The sequence below is a fragment of the Lissotriton helveticus genome, chromosome 10 (assembly GCF_964261635.1).
Source record: "Lissotriton helveticus chromosome 10, aLisHel1.1, whole genome shotgun sequence".
Lineage (NCBI taxonomy): Eukaryota > Metazoa > Chordata > Amphibia > Caudata > Salamandridae > Lissotriton > Lissotriton helveticus.
Window position 1 is genome coordinate 1,125,920,773 of NC_136071.1, and position 15,662 is coordinate 1,125,936,434.

The following is a 15,662-nucleotide window of genomic DNA, read 5'->3' on the forward strand; positions in this document are numbered from 1 at the left end:
CTGCTGCCCTTACTGAAGTCTTGTCGCACACTTGGTCGCGGACGGCCACAGGGGCTCCTGTGGATAAAAACGCCGCAAGGCGTCATCGCCGGGTGACCCTGCCTTTCTGACCACCCACCCCACACCTGAGAGTCTAGTCATTCAAGCTTCAACGTCCCAGAGCGCTTTTCCCACGCCTCATCCGGATAAGGACTCTAAGAAGTTGGAACAGTTTGGAAAGCGGTTGTTATCTTCGGCCAGCTTATGGCTGCAGTCGGTGAACACTGCATGCCTTTTGGGCCGCTATTCCCACGCAGTGTGAGATACCGTTGCTGAGGTGTTACCTCAGTGCCCGGAGCAGGGCCAGACTGTAAGCGCCAGGCTGTGGACGGCCACGTCTACTTTTCATTCCTTTCGTGGCCATGGCAGAGGCGTCCCTGCCCATTCGTTTGCCCAAAAGCCTGCGCAGAACCAAACTCAGCCTGCCCGTGGGCGGGGAGACCGCCAGGGTGGCTCTGGGGGCCGGCATGAGGGTCAGTCCACCTCTGCCCACGCGACGTCCACCTCGAAACCTTCCTAGTTTGAGCTTCAGGTTGCACCCCACGCCGGTGGGTGGCCGGATTTGTTATCACCTTCTCCGTTGGTGTTCTGTCACTTTGACAAGTGGGTGCAGTAATTCGTCAAGGGTTTACTCTCTCCCCTTCTAATCTAGCCCCCCAGCCATGCCACTTCGATTCCACCGCATGTCGGGGGATCACTTTACGCTTTTCCAGTAGGAAGTTATGGCCCTCTTGGCCAAGGGGGCCATCGAGCGCGTTCCTGGGCCGGAAGTAGGATGTGGTTGTTATTCCCACTACTTTATGGTTCCCAAGAAGGACAAAGGGGGCTTGCGCCCCATCTTGGATCTCAGGGACGTCAAACGCTTCCATCGGAAGAAGAAGTTCAAGATGTTGATTCTGGCTCAGGTCTTGGCTGCCCTCGACCCTGGAGACTGGATGGTAGCGTTGGACTAGCGGGACACATATTTTCACATCCCTGTCCTGCCTGCTCACCGGCATTACCTGCGCTTCACGGTAGGCTAGGAGCATTTTCAGTTTTCCGTGCTCCCCTTCGGCCTTATCTGTGCCCCTCGGGTGTTCACGAAAGTGATGGCGGTGGTCGCAGCTATTCTGCGCAGGTCAGGGGTGTCTGTCTACCCCTGCCTCGACGACTGATTGTTGAAGGCGGGCTCGCCCCAGGCAGTCGTTGCCCACCTTCAGACTACGGCTAACCTCCTGCACTTGCTGGGGTTCTCCATCAATGTACCGAATTCACACCCGAGTCCCTCTCAGAAGCTCTCCTTCATCGGAGCGGTACTGGATTCGACGCAGTTTCGGGTTTATCCTCCCGAGCATCGAGTCCGAGATATTCAGGCTATGATTCCGATCTGTCAGGCTTTATACCGGGTTTCAGTCAGGATGACCCTCAGGCTCCTGGGCCTGATGGCCTCCTGCATCATGCTAGTGCAACATGCCAGATTGCTTATGCAGGCTCTGCAGTGGGACCTGAAGTCCCAGTGGGCACAGCAACAGGGCAACCTGTCCCATCATGTCCGGATCTCGGAGGGCACTGCACGACACTTGCAGTGGCGGCTCACGAATTGCGATTGGGTCAATGGCAGATCCCTCTCCCTTCCCCAACTGGAGCACACAGTGGTAACGGATGCTTCCCTCCTGGGATGGGAAGGCCACTTGGGAGAGGCGGAGATCAGATGCCTTTGGTCTCCAGTGGAGCCCCGGCTCCATATCAACCTTTTGGAGCTTTGGGCGATCCGACTTGCACTGAAAGCATTCCTTCCCTCTGTCTGGGGAAGCGTGTTGCAGGTGTTCACGGACAACACCACCGCCATGTGGTGTTGCAGGGCGAGGTGGGGTCCTGGACCCTATGTCAGGAGGTTCTGCGCCTCTGGACGTGGCTGGAACATCAAGGCATTACCTTGGTGGTTCAACACCTAGCAGGTTCTCTGAATGCCAGGGCGGACAAACTCAGCTGCCGGTGCTTGATGGATCACGAATGGCGTCTGAACTCGGACGTGGCGCAAGGTCTCTTTCAGCAGTGGGGAGAGCCTTGGTTAGATCTATTCGCCACCGAAGAGAACGCTCAATGTCATTGGTTCTGCTAATTGGAATTTCCAAGGCGGCACTTGCTTGGCAACACTTTTCGTCGCGAGTAGTTACGGTCTGTTGTACGCCTTTCCGCCTATACCACTTCTGCCCAGCGTGCTGAAGAAAATTCGGCGCAACCGGGCCCAAGTCATTCTTGTGGCTCCGGATTGGGCACGAAGATACTGGTATCCGGAGCTACTCAACATGGCGATCGATCCCCAGATCCGACTGCCTCTTCGGGAGGATCTTCCGTCGCAGCAACAGGGGACGTTCCTCCACCCGAACCTGTCCAGCCTCCACCTCTATGCGTGGAGATTGAGCGGAGACAGTTCACAGCTTTCGATCCCCCCCGCCCCCGAAGTATGTGGTGTCATTCTGGCAAAAAATCAAGTGGGGAATGGATCACTTGTCCTGCGTAACCAGTTATTTTTTTTTAAATGTTCATATAGTATACTGATTAAAAAAAACTCATTCACGTACAGAGGTTGGTGGTGGCCGTTTATATTGATTCTCCGCCTGACTCTTAAAAACGTGACAGCATCATCATAGGGTTAGTTCTTATGCTTCCTCCACCCGGAGGTGTACCCCTGGTTAGAGCAGTAGTGATCAGTGATAGAGGGGTTCTCGTGTGGTGAATCTCAAAAGAAAAATTAAGGTTAAAATACTCGTATAGCCAGATACAGAATTTTAATAGGTCTGGGTTCGAGGTTTTTCTAAAAATAGTTCAGTGCGTAGGGGGATTTTTTAGGGATCTCCCGCACTTTAGTATGTCTGTAAAAAGGTCAACATGTTTCAGCCCCAGTGTTTGCCCATGCAGGTCAGGTGGGCTTTCTACTGGACCTACAGTGAAAAAATTGTGATGGAGACCAAGTATGTCTCTGTGAATATAGACCGTTGGGTTCCAGGGTCTTATTGAATCAATAAGTCTTATTGAAGTGCAGAAGGAGTTCTGATGCCAGGAGTCATTCTGGGTTCACTGGGGCCTCTGCCGAAGAAGAAGGGGTCACCGGGCTCGGTGTACTCTGAGGTATATACACTTCCTAAGCCGAGGTCGCCTCCACCTCCTCCTCCCTTGCCCAAGGAACCTCCGCCGCGGACTCACACTCCGCCTCCACCACCGCCTCCTCCTCATTGTCATCCTCTGCTACCTCCTTCTGGACCGCCAGCGGTTCCGCCGAGGTCGGTTTCACTGCCACGGTACCCAACGTTGCCTAAGGGGACTCCTCAGCCGAGGCGCCCAGTCAGGCCGCAGTCGCCTGCTCCTCTGACACCTGTGCAGCGTCCGAAGCCGAGGAGATCGCGCTCTCGCTCCGGCCGTAGGGAGAGATCGCGGAGTCGTCACCGGTCGTCGACAAGATCAAGACGACGCCACAGGAGGCGCAGATCGAGGTCCCACATGAACTCTTCTGGGACCAGGGAGTACTCACCGACTTTGTCAGTTGACGACGTCGTCTCATTCCAAGATGTTCTGTTGAGGGGTGCGGCTAAGTTGGGCATCACGGTGACGGTGCCCACGCCCACAAAAAGCACCTGTCTCGACTGTTGCTGCCTCTAGTACCAGGATTGGTGGAGCCCGCCAAGGAGTTGTTTCTTACTCCAGCGGTGACGAAGGCGGCTCCCTCCAGGCTCCTCGAGAAATACCGGGCTCCGGATTCTGACCCGGCTTTTCTCAGGATGGATCCGACACCGGACTCGGTCATAGTGACGGCGGCAAGGAAGCAGCATGCCACCACTCCGTCGTCTACAGTACCTCCTGATAAGGAGAGCCGCTGGTTAGACTCGGCGGGTAGGAAGGTCTGTGGGACGGCGTCTACTGCAATGAAGGCTGCTCTGCTAGGGCGATACGATCGAGCCCTATAAGAGTCCCTCCAGCAATTCGCTGAGCTCCTTCCTCGCGTGAAGAAAGAGGACTTTCAGGAGATCCTGAATGAGGGGATGTTGGTGTCAAACCAACTCATCAGCGCGGCTGCTGATGGGTCTCTTCTGGCGGTGCATGGGTACTGCCATGGTATCAACCAACGGGGCCACGCTTGGCTTCGCCTTACGTCTCTCAAGCCAGAGGCGCAACAACGGGTGGCCAACCTGCCTTTCTCGGGGGAAACCCTGTTTGGTAAGCATGCGGACGATGAAATGGCCCGCATGAAAGCGGAGGCCGAGACCCAGATGGCTGTCGTGTTGGAGAAGCCCAAGGAGAAGAAGACCTACCGCCCGTTCCAGAGACGGTTCAGGGCGCAAGGCAGAGGGCGAGGGCAGGCTTCTGGACAGCAGCAACAACCGCAGCAGCAGTTCCGGAGGCCCTTCCAGATGTGCCAGAAGGGCAGAGGCGGCCAGCAGTCCGCGGTGGCGAACAAAGGCCCGGCTGGGTCGCGACGCTGAGCGGTTACTTCCCCTGCATCCGTTACCCACTCCGGTGGGGGGGAAGCGTTCAGTTTTTTCTGGCAGAGTGGAGAAAAATTACTCTGGACAAGTGGGTGCTGAATATTGTTTGCAATGGATACAGTCTTCGGTTCACCAGCCCGCCTCCAGCAATTCCACCGGTCAGCTCGCAGTTTCAGCTGCGCGAGCTCTAGGCGGAGGCCGATACCCTGTTAAGGAAAAGGGCGATAGAAGACGTACCTCTGTCTCAAAAGGGAAGAGGTCTGTACTCACGGTTCTTTCTGGTTCGCAAGAAGGACAAGAACGAGTTCAGGCCCATTCTGGATTCGCGACAAGCAAACAAGTGGATTCGCAGAGAGAAATTTTGCATGCTGTCGTTGCATCGGATTTATCCTCAGCTGCAACAGGGAGACTGGCTATGTGCTATAGACCTACAGGATGCGTACCTCCATGTGCCCATTGCACACAAACACAGGAAGTTCCTGCGATTCCAAGTCGGCGCCAATCATTATCAGTACACAGTACTGCCATTCGGGCTGAAGTCTGCGCCCAGAACATTCTCGAAGTGCATGGCAGTGGTAGCTGCACACCTGAGGAAGAACAAGGTGTTCGTCTACCTGTACCTGGACGATTGGTTGATCAAGGCCTCCTCCTTCTCGGAAGCTCAAGCGCACTTCCGGAAGGCGTGCGTTCTCTTGAACAAGCTGGGGTTGCACATCAATATGTCCAAGTGTGTCCCGACTCCGGTCCAGTGCATACAGTACTTGGGAGCCTCCATCAATACGCTGTCAGCAAGCGTGTCTCCTTCGGAGGAGAGACGTTTATCACTCCTTCGGAAGGCTCAGGCTCTTATGACCACTCCCATCTGCAACAGTGAGGACGGTGTCTTCTCTACTGGGGTCGATGGCCTCTTGTATCTTCCTCACGCCACACGCACGGCTGCACATGAGACCATTGCAGGAGTGCTTGGAGGATCAGTGGAAAGGGTCTTGAGACGACGAGATACGACTGTCTCTGCATGCTCTTCAGTCTCTGAAGTGGTGGTGTTCAGCGGAGAATCTCCTCAGAGGGGTTCCCTTCCACAAGGAGATTCCCGCACAGACTATCGTGACAGATGCGGCTCTCCACGGCTGGGGGGCGCACTCCGGAGACTTACAGATACAAGGAATGTGGTCCCCAACGGCGTCCACGTATCACATCAATTTCCTGGAACTATGAGCTGTTCAATTGGCATTGAAGGCCTTTCATCCGTCCTTCCAGACCAACTCTCTGCTTGTACAGACGGACAATACGACCACGATGTATTACCTCAACAAGCAGGGGGGCTCGAGATCACGCACTCTGTCTCGGGAGGCGTAGGCAATCTGGCGCTGGCTTCTAGCCAGAGGACTGACGATAACTGCTACTCATCTACCAGGTGTGCAGAATGTTCAGGCAGACGCACTGAGCAGACTGATTCAGGAGAACCACGAATGGGTCATAAACGACGAAGTACTAGGAGAAGTCTTCGCAAGGTGGGGGACTCCAGATGTAGATCTGTTCGCCACCGCCGAAAACAGCAAATGCCGAGACTTCGCCTCCAGGTACTACCAGCAGGGGACGCTGGGGAATGCGTTATGGATCAACCGGTCGAACAGCTTTCTGTACGCTTTTCCACCAATTCCCCTGATTCCGGCGGTGCTCATCAAGCTGTCCCAGTCCAGGCCGCGGATGATCCTGATTGGCCCGGAATGGCCCAGGCAGTGGTGGTTCACGGACCTGCTTCACCGGTCTCTCCTTCCTCACATACGGCTGCCGTGCAGGCCGGATCTTCTCACGAAGTTCGGGGGGCAGATGGTGCACCCCAACCGCTCGTCTTTGAGTTTGGCGCCATGGCTCCTGAGATAGTGCAATATGGCCATTTGAATCTACCAGAAGATTGTATGGACATACTGAAGGAGGCTAAGCGACCTTCCACTAGGACTTCCTATGCTTACAAGTGGAAGAGATTCTGCATCTGCTGTAAGTCCAAGAACTATGATCCAACTACATGTAAGGAAGATGTCATCCTTCCATATCCAGGGGCAGAGCCAGCACAGGAAATTTCTGGACGTGCACGTGGATCACGACTAATAGCGACTCTATGCGCCCTGAAGAGGAGGAATTCTCCCAGCAATCAGGAATATGAATCTGTGATTGCCTGTAAGCACATGAATACTGCACAAGTTGTGTAAGTAAAATCCCCCCACCTTTTTGTATTTGTCCTGACGAAAGCTCTGTAGACCCGGCTGGGCCATCAGGAGCTGAAACATGTCGACTTTTTACTAATGTCATATATGATAATCCAGTTACACGATTATCGAATATACTCAATTATTTTAGTTAACAGTATTCACCTTTCTAATAAAGTTGTCGTTTTTTGGTGAACGACTGTTTTTTACATTTACCCTCTAAGTTTGGCCTTTGGACACAATCCCTCTGGAGGTGTCATTTGATCTCTGGACACTTCTACATTCTCCAGAGGTGCCTCGGGTGAGGCAGGCATACTATACCTTTGACCACCCAATGACTATGCCATGACGCTAGATGAGGGGCGGAAAAACAAATATACCGCATCGTTACAATCTTCAGCGTCTATGAGGGTTGTCAAAGAGAACCAATGGTTTTTGTAGATACAAGTGTCCCTTTCTCATTGATTATCAAGATATTGTCCTCAGGGAACTGAACGGGACAAGAATTCCTCATCCCTCTTCTTTGATGAATCCTTCCATATCTTCTACATTTGGCGCAGTCTGGCCTTAATTTCCATTCCATTAAGGTTCATCTCGCTGCGCTGACTGCCTACAGGAAATGCCCTTCACAGACTTCCTTCTTCCATATTCATGTGATCAAGGATTTTTTGGAAGGCTTGAAGAAAGTGTTCCCTCATGTCCGGCTTCCTACGCCTTCATGGGAATTGAATATGGTTCTGACCAGATTGATGAAGGAGCCTTTTGAACCTATTCATAAGGCTTAGTTGCAGTACCTGTCCTGAAAGGCGGCGTTCCTCGTGGCCATTACATCGGCCCGCAGGGTGAGTGAAATTCAGGCGGTGTTGCCAAGAACCTTATAATGTATTTCATGCTGCTAAGGTTGTTATGCGTACTCACCGTAAATTTCTTCCAAAGGTTATCTCTGATTTCCATGTTAACCAGACCATAACGTTGCCTACGTTTTTTCAGAATCCTTCATCTCTAACGGAAAGGTCTCTGCATTCCCTGGATGTTAGGAGGGTGTTGAAATTTTATCTGGATAAAACCAAAGATATTCGTAGGTCAGACCAATTGTTTATCAATTATGGATCAGTCAGGACCGGTCTTGCGACCTCAAAACAGTCCATCTCGAGGTGGATTGTGTCCTGTATACAATTGTGTTACCAGAAGGCTAATAAGACCCTGGGGGGTAAACCTAAGGCTCATTCCACCAGGGGCAAAGCTGCCACGACTGCTTTGCTACGTAATGTTCCAATTGCAGAAGTCTGGAAGGCGGCCACTTGGAAGTCGGTCCATACCTTTGATAGGCATTACTGTCTGGACACTGATGCCAGGACAGACGCTCAGGTTGGGCAGGCTTCTCTTAGAAATCTGTTCGCACAGTAGTGGTGTTATTCTATTCTCTCCACCGCCGCTTTGGTGTGGGGATGGGCTTGCCATTCTAGTCACTAGATTATGACTATACACAGAGATCCCCTACTACAGAAGGAGTAGTTTCTGTCCTGTAACTCCAGTTCTGTAGTAGGGGTATCTCTGTTATAGTCATAAGCGCCCGCCCTCCTCCCCGGTGGAGAAAGATATTCATGTAGGGAATGCTACAGGTCTGGTGTGTTACGCCTTCAAAAAGAACTGAAAGTAAAAGGGACGTGCTGTGCTTTCTGGGATACTGAGAGAGTTCTGGAAAGTTCTCTTAAAGGCACAGTATCCTATTTTGAGCCACATAATGGCAGCCTATGGGGCTTGTCTGTCCACTCCTTCCTCTCTATCATTCCAGGAGGCTTTTACTGGTAAAGGAAAGTTTTTCTCTGTGGAGAAAACTGGACAGGCTGTGCTGTTTGTGGGTTTTTGGTGGAATTTCTAGTTGAAGTACTGGACAGTGTAGCCTGTGGATATAGGCTGCATTATCTGTCTTTATATTCTCTCTTAAGTGTCTGTGTAGGTCGGCAATTTTTGACGACTTCAGAGATTATTTTTTATTGCTCCGGGGTCCACACACCTGGGCAGGACTATTCACTAGATTATGATTATAACAGAGATACCCCTACTACAGAACTGAAGTTACAGGACAGAAACTACTCCTTACTGATGAAATCCCAAAATCATGGAAGTGGAGCATCGTAATCCCATTCTATAAGAACGGCTCTTGGTTGCTTCCCTGCAATTACCGACAGATCGCCCAGCTGGATGCTACAGGGAAGATTTTTGCAGCTAGTGTCCTGGATCTTCTTAAAGACTGGGCTTTTTCAGCTGGATTGAACCCCCTAAATCAAGCTGGGATCCAACAAAAACAATCTAAAGGACAACATAGCAGCGTTACAAACAATAATTGACAAATACGTGGTCTTAAAATCACAAGTCATCTACTCTCTTTGTCGATTTCACAACGGCATTTGACAGAGTGGATAGACCCACACTTTGGAGTAAGCTCATAAAACTGTGAGTCCCGGACAACCTGCTTCATATAATTACATCACTATACTTGGAAACATGGTGTCAAGTACAAATGCGGAAAGAGAAGGGGCTCACTCGTCCAATAGTTACACCAAATGGTCTTAGGCAAGATTGCCTCTTAGCTCCCCTCCTGGTCTCTTTATATCTCGGCGAACTACGGGAATGTTTTACACAAATCATCAATTTTCCCCAAAAAATATCACTACGCAAAATCCATTTAATGATGTATGCCGACGATGTGGTTATATTAGATCTTACCCCATTCGGCCTACAAAAGAATTTACAAGTACTCACTACATATACAGCAGAAAACCTTCTAGTTCCAAATATAACGAAAATAGTTCTGTTCAGAGGAAGAAAACAATATACAAAATACAACTGGACCCTAGAGGGAAAACCGCTAGAAGTGGTGAAGGAATACACCTACTTAGGGCGTATATTCACACAAACTTTACAAAACACCCCTCATCTGCAGCACCTGGCCTGTAAAGCTGATGTACACGTCGGGCTCTCCAACACTTATATTTCGCCACTGGGCACAGGCATTTCTCTTCTCTTTTACAGGTTTTTGGTTCCAAGATCCCACCTATACTTTCTTACGCTCTCGAATATATCCCAATAAGACAATGGCAACAAATACAAATTAAAGAAGGGAAGATACTTCGTAAACTGATTAAAGTGCACCAAGCATTTCTTGCACAAGCCCTACGCCTCAAGTTAGCTATAGTCGGCTCATATGCCAGAGGGATTATCATCATTATAAGATTGGCCTACAATCTTGAACAGGCAGAACAAGGTGCTTTAAGATCTTTACTAAAAACATAGACTTTCGACTAAGGATCACCAAAGTGCGTTTTTAGTCAAAATCTAGGTATAGCGTTTAAGTTCACGAGCTGTACAACTGAACTGCTGAAATCTTGGTCTCCTGCACACTTGAGGCTTTTCCTAAAAATTTAACGCTGAGGATAAGCTATGATCTTGATATCCAACATTGCTCTAAATTGCAACATTACGACCCTTATGCAGAGAAAATAGAATATATACAAGTGCAACAGTATACTCATTTTACTTTAAGGCATAGTCAGGCGATGCATTATACTACTTCAACTGGGTATTCTCCCATATAAATCATTTACCTCTTAATGGATTTTTAACGAAAATGCCTGTATTTTATGTGACCTTTGTAACAGAGGTGTGCAAGACTTGAAGCATGTTTTGTTTGTTTGCCCTAATTCGACAGAGGTGGAAGCCAGAAAACTGTATTAATTAATTCAACCAAGATGTAATAGTACAACCGTTCAGAGTTTGAGTTTGATCTTAAGTCATCGCCTAATGAATTTGTTATAATCTGTTTAAATTTTTAAAAACCTTTTTAAAATTGTATTAGAATGATCAATTAACAATTTTTAAATATCAAATGTCTTTTTATTATTTTTTTAGAAATATGTTGTTCTCAGTAGAGAACTAAATCAAATAAATAAATTTGAAACTTGACTATCCCAATCATAAATTAATTTCACAAGGTGAGGTGGGAGGAAAGAGGCAACCTGTGCAACATTATCTTCATTTCTGTGTCACTCGGTCAAAACCACAACAACATGAGTTAGAGCAGAGCAACCACATATAAGGTACTGAACTGTTGATGGCATATGGTCTCGTCGGGTCTGGTGGCTTAGTGTACTAATGCATCCACTGCATGGACCTGTGTTCGACTTCATGGTCACAGGTTCAAATCCCGGTGGGTCCACTCAGCCTTTCATCCATCTGAGGTCGATAAAATGAGTACCATTGAGTTTGCTAACAATAAACATCTGTTATTCAGCGCCTTGAGACCCATGGGTAATATGTGCGCTTTACAAATATACGTTTTTATTCCAGTATGTCATGCTGTTCATCACTGACCATCTGTAATATTCTGGATAATATTAAAGTCTCAGAAGGAAAATGGAAAAGGCGCCCTCAGGCTAAGGCTGCTGCCGCTTGGACATGCACCTGAATTCTAAAGTTTTTAACAGTTTTACTTGTTTTAGCACTTTAACCTTAACCTTAAGCACACGCAAAGTGCATTGTTACCTGCCTCCCCGTCCTGGTCTATCGCGGCTGACCTCCGTTTGTGTGGAGGACGTGGTAGGCAGCACCTGAGCCAATTAGGCTAAACTTCCTGTTTAGGAGGTGGGTGAAGCAGTTCTCCCGCTCACTCACCTATTTCAATCCGATGTGCCAGCGGATACGGGTAAGGCTGCTGCTGCTTGGACATGCCCCTGAATTCTAAAGTTGTTAACAGTTTTACTTGTTTTAGCACTTTTACCTTAAGTACACACAAAGCGCATTGTTACCTGCCTCCCCATCCCGGTCCATCGCGGCTGATCGCAGTTTGTGTGGAGCGTGTGGTGGGCAGCACCCGAACCAATTACACTATACTTTCTGTTTAGGTTGAGGGCGGAGAAGTTCTGCTCGCTCTCCTATTTCAATCCGATGTGCCAGCGGATGCGCCTAAGGCAAGCCTGTCTGCGCCTGTCCGGGACCAGGACCTCTGCTCCTCCTAAACCAGATAGCAGTATCTCTCTTCACTACGCTTGAGACTCCCTCCTGTCACTATCCAAACACACATTAGGCAGCACAGATTCCTGTACAAAAGCCTATCCAGGGTTTATAGAGGGCACTTTCTCCTGTCTCAGCTGCGAAAAGTGTAGCCTAGCACAGTTAGATTGGACACATCGAGAAACGGATGACCAGCCCAAACTGAACTGCATTTATTTTAATGCAAGGTCTGTATCCAAACACTCCCTTGAGATTTGGGATATTATAAATGAGGTGTATCCTGACTTACTTTTTATCACGGAAACGTGGCTGGATGAAAACCATTCCCCTGATATAGCCAATTCATACCTTCTGCATACAAAATACTAAAACAAGACCGACAGGGACGAAAGGGAGGGGGTTTTGCTATCCTGTTTAAGGACTGCTTCACCTGTCTTCCTGTCACAGTGGCACAGCTGGGAGAACATAAAATACTACAATTTCAGGTGTCCAGAAGAGGCCAAATAATACTTGGGGGGAGCAGTAATTTACAATCCACCTGGATACCAACCAGAGCTTAGTACCAAATTACTCACCCAACTATTACCTGCCTGTTTAAATCATAAAAACTATTTTAGTAAAAGGGGACTTTAATGGTCATTTTGAAAAAACAAACAGTCTTGTGGCAACTCACTTGGAAAATGACATGCAGATTCTTCAACTAAAGCAATGGGTCAAGGGGCCCACACGTATTGCAGGCCACACACTTGACCTACTATTCTCCAACATTGAATCTACCCTTGTCCAAAAGATTAGCCCTCTCCCCTGGACGGACCGCTCCCTATCTTTCTCGCTCCGATTGCCGGCAACCCCAACAAACTCTTCTAGGTGCCAATTAGTGGCAGATAGAGCCTGGAGGCCGGTTACTCCTGACACATTCCAACTCCACTCTTCCCTCAATGATCCAGAGGTTTTAGGTGCCGTCCCTGTCATCAAGGGAGTAGCAAGCCTTGAATCCGAGATTGTAAATGTCCTGGATCAGTGGCCACCTAAATTAAAACCCAAACCTAATAAGAGAACATCATCTGAGAAGTGGTACTCACCTGAACTAAGGGCACTGAAAAGGAAGTGTAAAACAAGGGAACACAAATGGAGACTGTCTAAGCAAGACTCAGACAATTTGGAATATAAGGCAGAGTTGAGAAACTACAACAATGCAATTAAGAAGGCCAAGAAATCCTACTTCGCGAAACGAATAAATGAGAACAGCAACTCACCAAAACAGATGTATAAAATAGTAAAAGAACTCTGCAAACCAGCCAGTATATCCCAAACCCTGACTCCCTCAGAAGAATGCTGCGGAGAGATTAGCAAATTCTTCTCTGATAAAATCAGCAAAATATATTCGTCATTTAGTATCAACCCCTCACCAGACAAGTCCAATGGGAAACACCTGGATCCCCATTCCGACGCCTTTGACTGTCTGGGAAAATGTTCCCTTTTTACTGAGGAGGAGGTTGCAAAGGCAATGGGGGGAAGTCAAATCAGGATCCCCTCTTGATCCATGCCCACACTTCATTTACGCCAGGATTATACTGGCACTTTGGCCATATGTCACTCAACTATTCAATCAAGCTCTAAATACTGCAGATTTCCCAGAAACGTGGAAGCAGGCCATTGTGACCCCTCTGTTGAAAAAGGCAGGCAAGGATGTTCACAACCCTGCCAACTATCGGCCAATCTCCCAACTCCCTTATCTATCCAAAGTCATGGAGAAGTTAGTTAACAGACAATTATCCAACTATCTCGAAACAAATGAATTACTAGACCCTTCCCAAACCGGCTTCAGAGCCACCAATACCACGGAGGCGACCCTCCTAGCTGTCCTGGATAACATAAGATCCGTAATTGATCAAGGGAAGACTGCAGCCCTGATCCTGTTGGACGGTATCACATGAATTATTGCTGAAAAACCTACATGAGAAAGGTATACACGCTAAAGCCCTTCATTAGCTCAGCTCATTCTTGAGCAATAGATCATAAACTGTACAAATGGGCCATTTTCCTCAAGCCCAAAACCTATCAGCTATGGTGTCCCACAGGGAACCTCTCCGAGCCCCACGCTCTTTAATGCCTATATGTCATCTCTGGCAAAAATAAGTGTGAAATGGGGTTTCAACATTGGCTCCTATGCTGATGATACACAACTGATGATATCCCTCGAGAAAAGGCATGAGGACACCTTCCTCTCTGAGATGGCGACCTGGATGTCAGAACACTGTCTGAAACTCAATGTCGAAAAATCAGAGATCCTGCTCTTTGGAGGAGCCAACTTAACCTGGGATGCATCATGGTCACCCCAGTCACTGGGAGACGCTCCAGCATCCAAGCAGACCGCAAAGAATATGGGCGTCCTTATTGACAACACTTTAACCATTAAGGACCATGTGCGAGCCCTGTGCGGAAGAAGCTTTCCCACTCGAAAACCCTTAAAAAAGGCTCTTTACATGGATCCCATTGGAATGCTGAAGAACAATCACACAAGCCTTACTCATTAGTAAGCTTGATTATGGGAGTGCACTGTTCGTGGGTATGGCAGACTACCTATTTGCATGCCTGCAGGTGATACAAAACGCAGCTGCCAAATTAGTGTGCAATCAAAGTAGATATAGCTCAACGTCAGATTGTATGAGACAGCTCCACTGGCTTCCTGTACGTCAAAGAGCTAGATTCAAACTCCTGAGCCACGCTCACAAGGCCCTACACCAACACAGTCCCAAAATTCTTCACAGCAAAATCCAATTCTATACACAGACCAGGTGTCTTAGGTCATGCTCTCAGGCGCTAGCTAAGACAAAACATTTAGAAAAAGCAAGGCTGCCACTCAATGGAATGAATTACCACTAGATCTACGCCTTACTGATGACTATATGACATTTAGAAGGAAATTGAAAACCCATCTGTTCCCCAAGACCTAATGTTGGAGTTACTGGCAGCACACTACACCCCCTAACTCGTACCAAGAGATCCTGCTCCTCAATCGCCGTGATATCGTCTCGGATGAATGTTGCGCCCTATAAATAAATATATGAAATGGAGGTAAACGTCTGGGGACATAAGGGAGACCGGTGAAACATTCTATCGGACTGAGTTGGGAATCAAAATTAACCCCGAAAAGGCAATGACAGCACTGATATGAGTAAGGACCCCACTGAAGCCAACTGCCCACTTGTGGACTTCAGGGAATGGTAGTCCTTTACAACGGACTACAACAAAAAGACTGTGTTTATAAACTGGGGCCAGCTGTGCTCCATCAAATGGGAGGAGCCACGGAGGTAAAAGAGAGCAGAACCCAATTCCGATTCACATATGGCATCTGAAGAATACGCAAAAGTCGAAATGCATTATACCGTAATTACCAGCATTAAAACGATCTTCCTTGAATCCCCGCTGGGTCCTTTCGGTTTCTTGCAAAGGAGATGCCGTTTGTTTATATATATATATATATATATATATATATATATATATATATATATCCATACATACTTTCAAAACCAGGAGATGTTATGCCTATAATTAATAAAGCTGCAAATTTAACATGGCATAGTCATGATTAGGTCACATTGGGACATCGCAAAAACAGGAGAGAGAACATTCATAGCAGGCCACTGATTGCGAAAAGGAATGAGCAGGAGCAAGACTAGCAGAACATCAGAAACTGCATCCAATTTAATTAAACAGTGCCTCACATTAGAAAGGTTACATAACTATACTACATTATTTTTCATACTTCTAAATGATATAATCATTTTGTTTTAAATGGAAAATCATTAGTAAATTGGTTACGGCCATTTATAACACTAAAGTTTCCAAGTCTCCTAAAATATTAGGCAGAGTATGGAGTCATATGTAGGTCGCGGCAACTTTCCAAATGTGTAGAAATTGTGGAACAGGATAAATC

At 48.0% G+C, this 15,662-nt stretch overlaps 1 protein-coding gene across 1 annotated transcript in view; it reads left to right on the forward strand.

Moving 5' to 3' along the window:
* Positions 1 to 15,662, forward strand: part of TOPAZ1 (testis and ovary specific TOPAZ 1) — a 2,142,665-nt gene that overhangs the window by 1,159,525 nt on the left and 967,478 nt on the right. The window lies entirely within an intron of this gene.